The sequence below is a fragment of the Capsicum annuum genome, chromosome 7 (assembly GCF_002878395.1).
Source record: "Capsicum annuum cultivar UCD-10X-F1 chromosome 7, UCD10Xv1.1, whole genome shotgun sequence".
Lineage (NCBI taxonomy): Eukaryota > Viridiplantae > Streptophyta > Magnoliopsida > Solanales > Solanaceae > Capsicum > Capsicum annuum.
In genome coordinates, this window is record NC_061117.1 from 128,424,337 (window position 1) to 128,434,572 (window position 10,236).

Genomic DNA, 10,236 nt, shown 5'->3' on the forward strand with positions numbered 1-10,236 from the left:
GGATTTGAAGCATGCTGCATATCTTATGATGATTATTATGAAATCTTGATGTTTATGATTTTGAAAGATGAATTTACATGTGTGGAGATATAAACCATGAATCTTGAATTTATCATGATTTTGATATTTGGGTCGTGAATCCCCATTGGAAATTGTATTTTTTGAGAAAGTATGTGTTATAAGCACATTGATGTTGAATATTTGAGATTTTTTGAATGATTTGAACTTTTGGTCTTAATGGAGTTGTTTTTAACTCGAGTATGAAATAAATCCACAACGTGGTTGATTTTGATAGATGGGAAGCATGATGGCTCCCGATGTATATTTATATATTACTGAAATTATTTTAGTGTGGATTGTCTTTGAAATGATTTGAGCTAAGTACGGGAGAAATCTTTAGCACCGAGTGGGAGGTATAAAGAGACCTTACTTTTCTAAAACTACGTGCCCCCATAGGAATGAGTCTGAGGCTGATTTATATAGTGATTACTAGTTTGTGCGAATTTGATATCGATAGTCCTACTCCAATGGCAAGGATAGGACGGCTCTCCCTAACGTGGGTTGTACATTGGACTCCATGTAGCTCACATGATTTATGTCGGTTATAGGATATCCCAGTGTATATGTGTTTCCTTGTGTCTATGGTGAATGGTGAAGTGATTTGAAAGTAGAATTGTGAATGTTATTCTTTTGAAAGATTTAAATGATATTTACATTATGAGAATTGATATTCTTGATGAACTGAAAGTGATTGAAAAATTATATGATGACTCACATGTGTTATTGTACTTATTTCATCCTCTCATGACTATGATGATTTTCTTTGGGCTATGTGAGTCTTTCATACATCCTGCATATTTCTTATGAATATTTATGATGATGATGTTTATACAACTGCATACAACCCCATATACTCGGTTTCTTTCCATGGTACTAACCCACATCTTCGGATGTGGGCTGTATTTTCTCAGAATATAGGTTCAGGTGCTCAGTTCCAGGTTCGACAGTGATTCTTCGGGCATGCTGTTCTACATCCTCTATTGTAGTGAGTCCTCATTTTTCGAGGACGTGATGTCTGATGTTGGTTTCATGGAATTATTTACATTTGATAACTGAGTATGAGTCAGTTGGGGCATGTCTCAATGGCTCGCTGATTTTATTGATTTTCTTAGAGACTTGTCAGACTAGTATAGATGTTGGGAGTTGACTAATAAGTCGTATTTTGTTATCTTTCTGAAATTCTTTTATTCTTGGATGATGATTACTCTGTTGATATTTGAGGGTTATTTATGGAAACCCTGTTGATTTGTGTTGAACTGAATGAAAATGGCTCAAAGGGTTAGCTTGGGGCTACTCATAGCCTCAAGCATCGTGTGACGCTTCGGGGCCCATTTTCTGAGGCGTTACAACAACCAATGAAGTAACCCCCTTTTCTGGCCCAAGTATGACGGCCAGGACGACGGATCGTTAAGTCAGGGATAGACCATCGCTGAGACTATCGCCACTGAGGCAGTGTGGCTTCATCCTGGCCAACGTGCGACGAACGATCCGACGAACTGTCGAGTTTATGACAGACTATCATAGAGACCATCAAATTGAGGCAGTGTATTCTTTTTCCGACTGACGTACGACAGACGATCGACGAACCGTCAGACTAGCAATGGATCATTTCTTCAACTGTCGCAGCCCCCGTTCAGTATTTTTAACTCATTTCTAAAGGAGATTTTCAATCTTTTTCACTCTTTTATTAACCAGATATATTCCTAGTGAAGCAAATGGCTTCATTCATCATCCAAAACACAAGAGAGCTAGGGTTTCTCCCACAAGATCAAATCTAAAACCCTTCTCCAAGAAATCCAAGAACTCACCATAGATTCTACAAATTGAGTTGAGATTTAAGTTCCCCAAGTTCAAGGGTTGCAGTAACTCTCTCTCTCAAGAGTAAGAAGAAGAGTTGAAGCAAGCTTGTTCATCTAATTTCATAATCCAAGGTATGTAGGGTTTTGAACAAGGGTTCCTTTCACCCTTGTGCCCAAAGGCTTATTTAAACTATAAATTTCTGCAATCTATGAGACTTTACATGATATTGAATTAAGGTTTTTCACCCATTATTATTTATTGCAATATCTTGATGTTTCCCACGAATTGAAAGTCAAATAACATGATTTTGCATGTTTTCTTAAGAAATTGAAGCTTGGTTTATACCCTATGTTGTTACTCCTTGAGAATTTAAGAGTTTCAATGTTCTAGAAATTGAAGTATATGAGTATATTGATATTTTGAGACAAATTGTTGTAACTTCCAAATTTCTACATGAATTATGAATCTATATGCTATCAATTATGCATTATGATGAGTTTTAACTTGAGATTAAATTATGGGTCATTAAGCCCTACTTGAGACTTGCAATTTTATGAACTATTGTGCTATAAGAACCCTTGATTTGAGTATTTTGAGATTATTGAGAAATATTTTGACCTAATGGTCATAGAGTTTTGAAATCCACTCCACCACATGAGATTACAGATTTAATTATTGTGCTCTTATGAACTGTGAGATTATTTTGAAAGTGGATTTCCATGAGATGAGCGAGATAAACTCAAAAGAGTACTATTTAGCACCGAGTTGGGTAAGTTACCATGGTTTCTTACCCCAGAACTACGTGTCATCATAGGTTTGAGATTTTGGGCCTGAGGGTGAGATGATTGGGCCTGAGGCCGAGATAAGTGATCACTGAGTTGAGGTTATACTCCTTGGAAAGAGTATGACGCCTCTCCCCAATGTGAGGTTTCTTCCTTAAGAGGATGAGATGTTGGACTCCATATAGCTCGCATGGTTTATGTCGGTTAAGAGAACCTCCCTAAACTAAAGTATTTTCCATTGAGATAGAATATTTTCCCTAAAGCTTTGAGATGAGATGTTTTCTAAAGTGAACAAATTGCTTTTGAGTTTCCAAAGAAGGAAGTAGTTTTCTCTACTAATAAGAGTTGACCATCAGTTTTTAAACCAAATTCATATGATTTCGAGTTCCAAAGAGTTATAAGTTCTTGAGCAAAAAAAGTTTTTCTCTCCATGAGATATATATATGAGTTGAATGTATTGTTTAAAGCTTCCTTCATCCTATGAGTAATAAGAATAAGAGAAGAGTGCAGATTTTAAAGCTAAAGTATAATGACTCACTAGATTTGTGTTACATGCTTCATCATACATGATTTATGAGCTTTACATTTTGACTTATTCAAGCCAGTGAGTCATTCCTATTTGCATGCATGATTTGATTAAAAAGTATTGATATTTTTTTATGCAAATGCATACACCCCCATATACTCAGTACATTCCCAAGTGCTGATCCATATATATGGCTATGTGTTACATTGTCTTATAATGTAGGTTCATGTGCTCAATTCCAGCCTCGTCAGTGATTCTCAGGTACCTTCATCTACATTTCTACAATGGTGAGTTCTCATGGTTCGAGGACCTATCTTCAGACATTTCAGTATTCGTGTGTTTATGTTATTACTTTCAGTTCAGTTTGAGTCAGTTGGGGACCTGTCACAACGGCTCTCGAGTTTATGGAGTAGTAGAGGCTTTGTCAGACTAGTTATCAGACTGTGGTTGTGTTGAGATTTCCAGTATTGTGGTCGTGTGGACCAAGTATTACCTTCGTATTTCCTTCCATTTGATATGACAGTGCCGGTGTTTCGTATATTTCTTCTTGAATGAGTTATTATGAGAAGTGATAGGCTCAAAGGGTTAGCTTGGGGCTACTTGTAGCCCTAAGTACCGTGTGACATCCCGGGAGGTGATTTTGGGTCGTTACAATTCAGATGGTTGTGTAGATGCTCTATGCTTATATCATCAGATTTTAGGATTTATGATATTTCTTTCGAAATTTTGTTGTAATTATACTTGTATTGGCTAGACTTCGCTCTAGAAGTCTCGGTAACCTGTCTTTATTTAATTTTTTGCTTCTTTTCCATTTTGGTAATTTAGCTTACTTATCAAGGTTGGGTTGTGATAAGTGACATCATGACTTGAGTTTTTGGGTTGTGACCTTCCATCTGTCATTTATGTCTTTACTTGTATTCGGAGGAAGACTACTGTATTTTAGTTTCAGATTTACCTAGATACTCTTGTATTTATGTTACCAAGTTTGGGGATTTGGATGCGTTTTTATTCATACTTTCTATTATGATTATTATGGTTTGACTTCTTTCTAAAAGGCTCATATCCTTTCATTTCTTCTTTTCTCATATTTTCTTATCTGTTGTGATTTTTTCACTTACCTATCAAGGCGGGATCGGGTAAGTGTCATCATGACCTGAACTTTTGAATCGAAACAACCCCTTCTCCCTCCAAAACAGAGAATATATATATAAAAACTATTACCTATTATTGTTGTAGCTTCTTTATTTGTTTCTGAATATTTTGTTGTACTGTCATGTTTTAAAGAACATCTTTTATGCCAGTATATGCATTGATCAATATGTGATGTTCATTTCGAACATCACGGCAGCAACATGAATCTCACAGAAGATACTTAATATTTTATGTTTCTTATTATAGAATCACTATTTTGTGGATTGAAAGTACTACTGTTTTACCTATAGTAGTTTAACTTTAGTTTAGGATGTGTTGAATTTGAATTTGTGACTTTTGATGTTATTGACATTTTAATGTGATTTAAATTATATTTTTATAAGCTATTCATGCGCTTGCTCTAATTTTATCATATAGTTTATTATAAATTAATTAGAAGCAAGAAATATTTTGACAACCAATTAACGGCACTAATTAAACCGTCACTATTGATTTTTTCTTAAAAACATAAAATCATAACGAGGGTTCTTAAACCGTCACAATTAACTTCACAAAATTCCCCACAATTTGAGAATTTATTCAGTGGTGGTTTTTATTGCAATTGCTGCATTTTTACAAAATCGTCATAATATTGCGTGTGGCTAATATAACTATGTCATTTTTCAAAACAGCCGCAACATATTTTGTGGGGATTAGGAACTGTCACAAAATGATTAAAAAACTACTGCAAATGAACCTTTTTTTGTGTAGTGATAATATTATCTATATTTTAAGAACGACTTCATACATGTGATTGAATATTTGTATACTGTTTTCTTTGTATTTTAATTTAAAGTGTAAAATTAAAAAATCTTGATAGTGTAATTGAAAATAAAGGGAAGTAAAAACAATTTCAATACAAGCGTGATTATTGAATGATTGACCATACAAAATAATATGAAAATAAGTACAATTTTAAACTCACGAGCGTGAGACAAAAATATTGACCACATGGACTCACATAGTAGGGTTGTAATATAAGCTAAATTTGGTTGTAAAACTTATGAGGCCCGAAGTTGATTGACTTAAATTTGCAACCATATATCATAATATTAGAAAAAGTTTTGATTGATGTTCAAGAATTAAAGTGTCAGTACAATCACTAAATACTGTACAACAAATTTAGATGTTAGGTTAACTTTCGTAGAAACCATGTTTACAACTACTTATTTAATACATCAAATTCAGATGTTAATTTAATCCTTGAAAAAATAATATTATCAACTTATTCAGCATAATCTTATAAATGAGATTTGAGAAGAACAGTATGTTCGCAAATTTAATCCTTATATGTGTGGAATAGAGAGGGATTATTTTCGATTGATCCTTGACTCAGAAGAAATAAGTTGTAAAAAAGTGAGTCAACCTTATATTTATCATATCATAATACCTATACTTATTGTTTTAATCTAAAAGTGGGAAGCCCCATAGGTAAAAGTTGGATTATATAAATGTCCCTCAAAGGATGAAAGATTTATTAATTCTGAATTAAATATATTAACCAACATTTTTTCCTGATTAAAAAATTAGCGAATTCAAAAATTTGATACAATTATAATGTGTAAATTAGGTAAATTAGAGGGCACTCGCGTGGAGTTTCTTATCAGTTAAACATTGTATTTAATGTTTTTAGAAGTGCTTTCAACTTTCCATAGCTAATGCAAAATATACAACTTCTCCTTGTTACAAAAATTTAAAGAAATTGAATATTTGCATAATTCAATATAGACTAAATTCATTTGATCAATTTAAAATAAGAACATATTCCTCAAATAAATGTTATTAGTACCTAAATATATATAGGGTGTTATAAATGTAGTTACAGAATGTCTATCAAGAATATTTATCAAGATCTAGTTAATATCTATCGGGATATGAAGTATCTATTTTTTAGTCAAAAACTAGGAGTATTTTCACCTATAAATAGAGGGTTTTCTTCATTGTATCGTTAATCCTCATCCTCAAGAGAAATAAAGAAGCCTTCTCTTCTTCTTTATTTTATATTTCATATCACGTTATCAGTACGACACTCTAATCATCAATTGAGTAGAATTTATTTAATAAATTCATACGTACGGTATGTATTGTGCTTTCTTATTTGCAGGTAACATGGTGATGATCACCATATTTGTTAAACATAAGTTTGTCAAACATTGTCCAATGACATATGTTAAACATAAGTTTGTCATAATTGGGGAAAAGTCATCGACCAACCATTTTCTTACTAGTCATATGTTATCAATCCTTTATGAGATTTATGGCTTTATTATGTTATTATATGGCCAACACAGGTAAAGTTATATATGATATTGGATAATCTATACTTTCTACAATATTGAAATTGTCTATCTAGAATTTCAATTATGTTAATTATGTGGGAAAATTATTTATATTCTTGTTATAAAACCGAATGAAGGTTGAGAAGCAATTTAGTTTCGGTTTACCAAAAGCTAAATTTAAATAAAAATTATATCATTGATTGAGGGTAGGACAATGGATTCAAGTTCTATTGCACCAAGAGAGTAATACATCGGGCTAGAGTCCCGATGCACCATAATGATAAGATGTTGGGTTCAAGTCTCATCGATTTATGCCTAAGACGTCTTTATATAGATAAAACGTTGAGCTTGGATCTCAATGCACCATATTGATGACACCTTTGATAAATTGCTAAATCATTGCTAATGAGAACAAAACTTTTTGTGTTGGTCTAAAAATGATATGTTGCATACAATAGCATGTGTATGCATTAGATCAATAAATTATGATTATTTCTTCATCCTCTATTAGTTCAAGGTCAAGAACCAACTATTTCATGTAATAGTTTTGATGTACGGTATACAGTTAATGAATATACCATGATGCACAAAGATGGATTCCTCAAAGAAGATGGAGGATGAACGTTAGTTTTCCTAACATAAGGGGAAGATTATAAGTAGCTATGAAATATGTTAGGAATTATCATCAAATCCTCATTCAAAAGATAATTGAAGTCAAATGCCGGAAGCATCTCTTGACTCAAATTCAGTATCATATTTAAGCTACAAGTGATCCTATTTTGTGTCCCTAAAGGACAAAGTCTATGCATTCATGAAGCGTGGTAGACCAATCGGTTCCAAATAAAATAATCCTTGAAAAGGATAAGGAGCAAATAATCATAATAAAAAGGCAATGTACACTTGAAGAGCCTACCACATAACACTTTATGAAACCTTATGAGAGGTTCAAGTACTTGAAAATAATGAAGTGATTAGATCTCAAAATGTTATGTCACATTGTGAACCAATACAAAATGAGAAACCGTCGATGATATCTTTGATACAATATTGATGCAATATTGTGAAAGATTACGAGGATTCAAATTTCACGTTTATTTAAGTATGCTGACATAGAAACTTTATCAAGTGACGTGAAAGGATGCATCTTGGTAAGCACAAAACTTATTTGATTTGCAGTCTAAATATTTGAAGATGTCACTCAATGTTGAATATTGTCACTTGACAATTTATACGAAAACTTTTTTAAGAATTCAAAATTTGAAGCATGTAAAAGTTTTTGGGGAAACTTGTTTATAATCCTTATATTATATAAGCTTATAGCTTGAAAATTATTGGAACTCTTGGAGAGTTTTCAAAAGCAATAGATTATTTGCTGAAATGAGAAATATACCCATTTGAATTGGTTATGAAGTACCATATCTTAGTGCAATTGGTGCACTCATGTATATTACAAATACTATAAGGCGTGATATAGCCTTTTCAGTTAATTTGTTAGAAAGATTGCAGTCCTGCGATCTTATTGGTCATGTTGATGTTGGGTACTTATCTGACCTGCTTAAATCTTGATCTCAAACATGCAGTTTGTTCACATGTGGTGATACTGCTATATCTTGGAGATATAAAAAGCAGTTTATCTAGCCACTTCATCGAATCATGATAAGAAAATAGCTATTCATGAAACGAATCGAGAATGTGTGTGGTTGAGGTCCATGATACATCTCATTTGAGAAAAATGTGGTTTGACATGTGACAAAGTACCATGATTTTATTTGAAGATAATGCAGCATGGATAGCACAACTTAAAGGTGGATTCATAAAAAGAGATAGAATAAAGCACACTTTATCAAAGTTTTTCTATACATGAGCTCTAAAAGAATGGTGAAATTAACGTGATAGATTCGTTCAAGTAACAATGCGGCTGATTTATTCACTAAGTGTCCTTCAACTGCAAGTTTTAAGAAGATGATGCACAATATTGGGATGCAAAGGTTCAAGGATGTTCTCATTAGTGGGAGTTAATATGCGTTGTACTCTTTTTCCCTTACGAGGTTTGGTCCCACTAGGTTTTCCTTGTAAGATTTTTATTGAGGCAATCTATATGCGTATTGTTAGATATGTTTACCCTTTTTCCTTCACTAGATTTTATTTTTCACTAAATTTTTTCTAGTAAGGTTTTAACGAGGCACATTATCTACCAATTAGACATTCAAGGGGGAGTGTTATAAATGTATTTACATTATAGTGAATGTCTATCAAGAATATTTATCAAGATCTAGTTGATATCTATCAGGATATGAAGTATTTGTCTTTTAGTCAAAAACTAGGAATATTTTTCCCTATAAATAGAGAGGTTTTGCTCATTGTATCCTCAATTAAAATTTACTAAAGTAAAAAAAAAATACATGTCATGATAAACTTGGAGATTACTAATATAAAAGTTCATAAATTGACATGAACGATCGTAACATCCCAAAGATGTAAATAGTGAGGATTGGACATAAAAACGAGGATGTTTCAAGTTTTTGGCCAACCAATATGTCAAAAACAGTTGACGATTATCATATTTAGGCTTAATTAGGATAGATTATACACGTATTATTTTTGTATGATCACTATTTAAAACTATGTCACATAAATCTACATCTACAATATATTAAAAGTGTGAAAATTCTTAGAAAAGTTATTCGAACTTTTTGTCCTTCATTAAAAAACTCTCCATTAGATAAAAGCATTTTATACTATTTTCTCAAATTATATTTTTACATAAATATAAATACTAGTAATATATATTTTTAAAAAATGAAAAAAATATTTATTTTTGGCAAAAATCTTTCATAAAAGTTCAAACAAGCTACTACTTTGGCAAACACTTGTCACATAGGAGTATATTTTGACAAAGTAAAATCTATCCTATTTTTCAAAAATAAAACAAGCTATATTTTTTTGCAAACTAATAATATGGTAGGAATCCCAACAAAACTTACCTTATTTATACCATTTTGAATCAATTTAAAATACAGTAGATGTTTTAAAATTCCATGACAAATTAGGTTTGTTTGAAAAAAAAGTTCAAATATGATAGGTTTTTTCCCCTATCATCTATCAAACGCTAATTCTCCATAATGATGCTGCTTTGTGTAAGTTTTTCTTTTTAATGCGTTTAAAGAAAATTTACTTGATTTGAATGGATGTTCTTGAAATCAACTAAAATTTTATTTGTAATTTTATGTTGGAGAAACATTCCAAGTAAATTAGAGTTCAAACCTAATAAAGCCCTATATCTATTGTAAAAATTTTGACAATAAATTTTTCTCTTTTGATAACTTCACGTGTTTCATTTTAGGTAAAATTTAGATAATGAATTCTCCCATTGTGATAAATTCTCATATTTCTCTTTACTTAAAAAATTTTACACAAAAATTGAATGAAACAAGCATATCTCCATAAAGTATAAATGATGAAAGATTATAAATACTAAACAAAGAGTTAGATCTGGAATTTCAGCTCTAGATTCTTCTCCAAGTAAGCTTAACTTCTCTCAGTGTTTTTAGCAAACTAGATTAATTTGTTATTTATATTTTTAATAATCGTATTATCT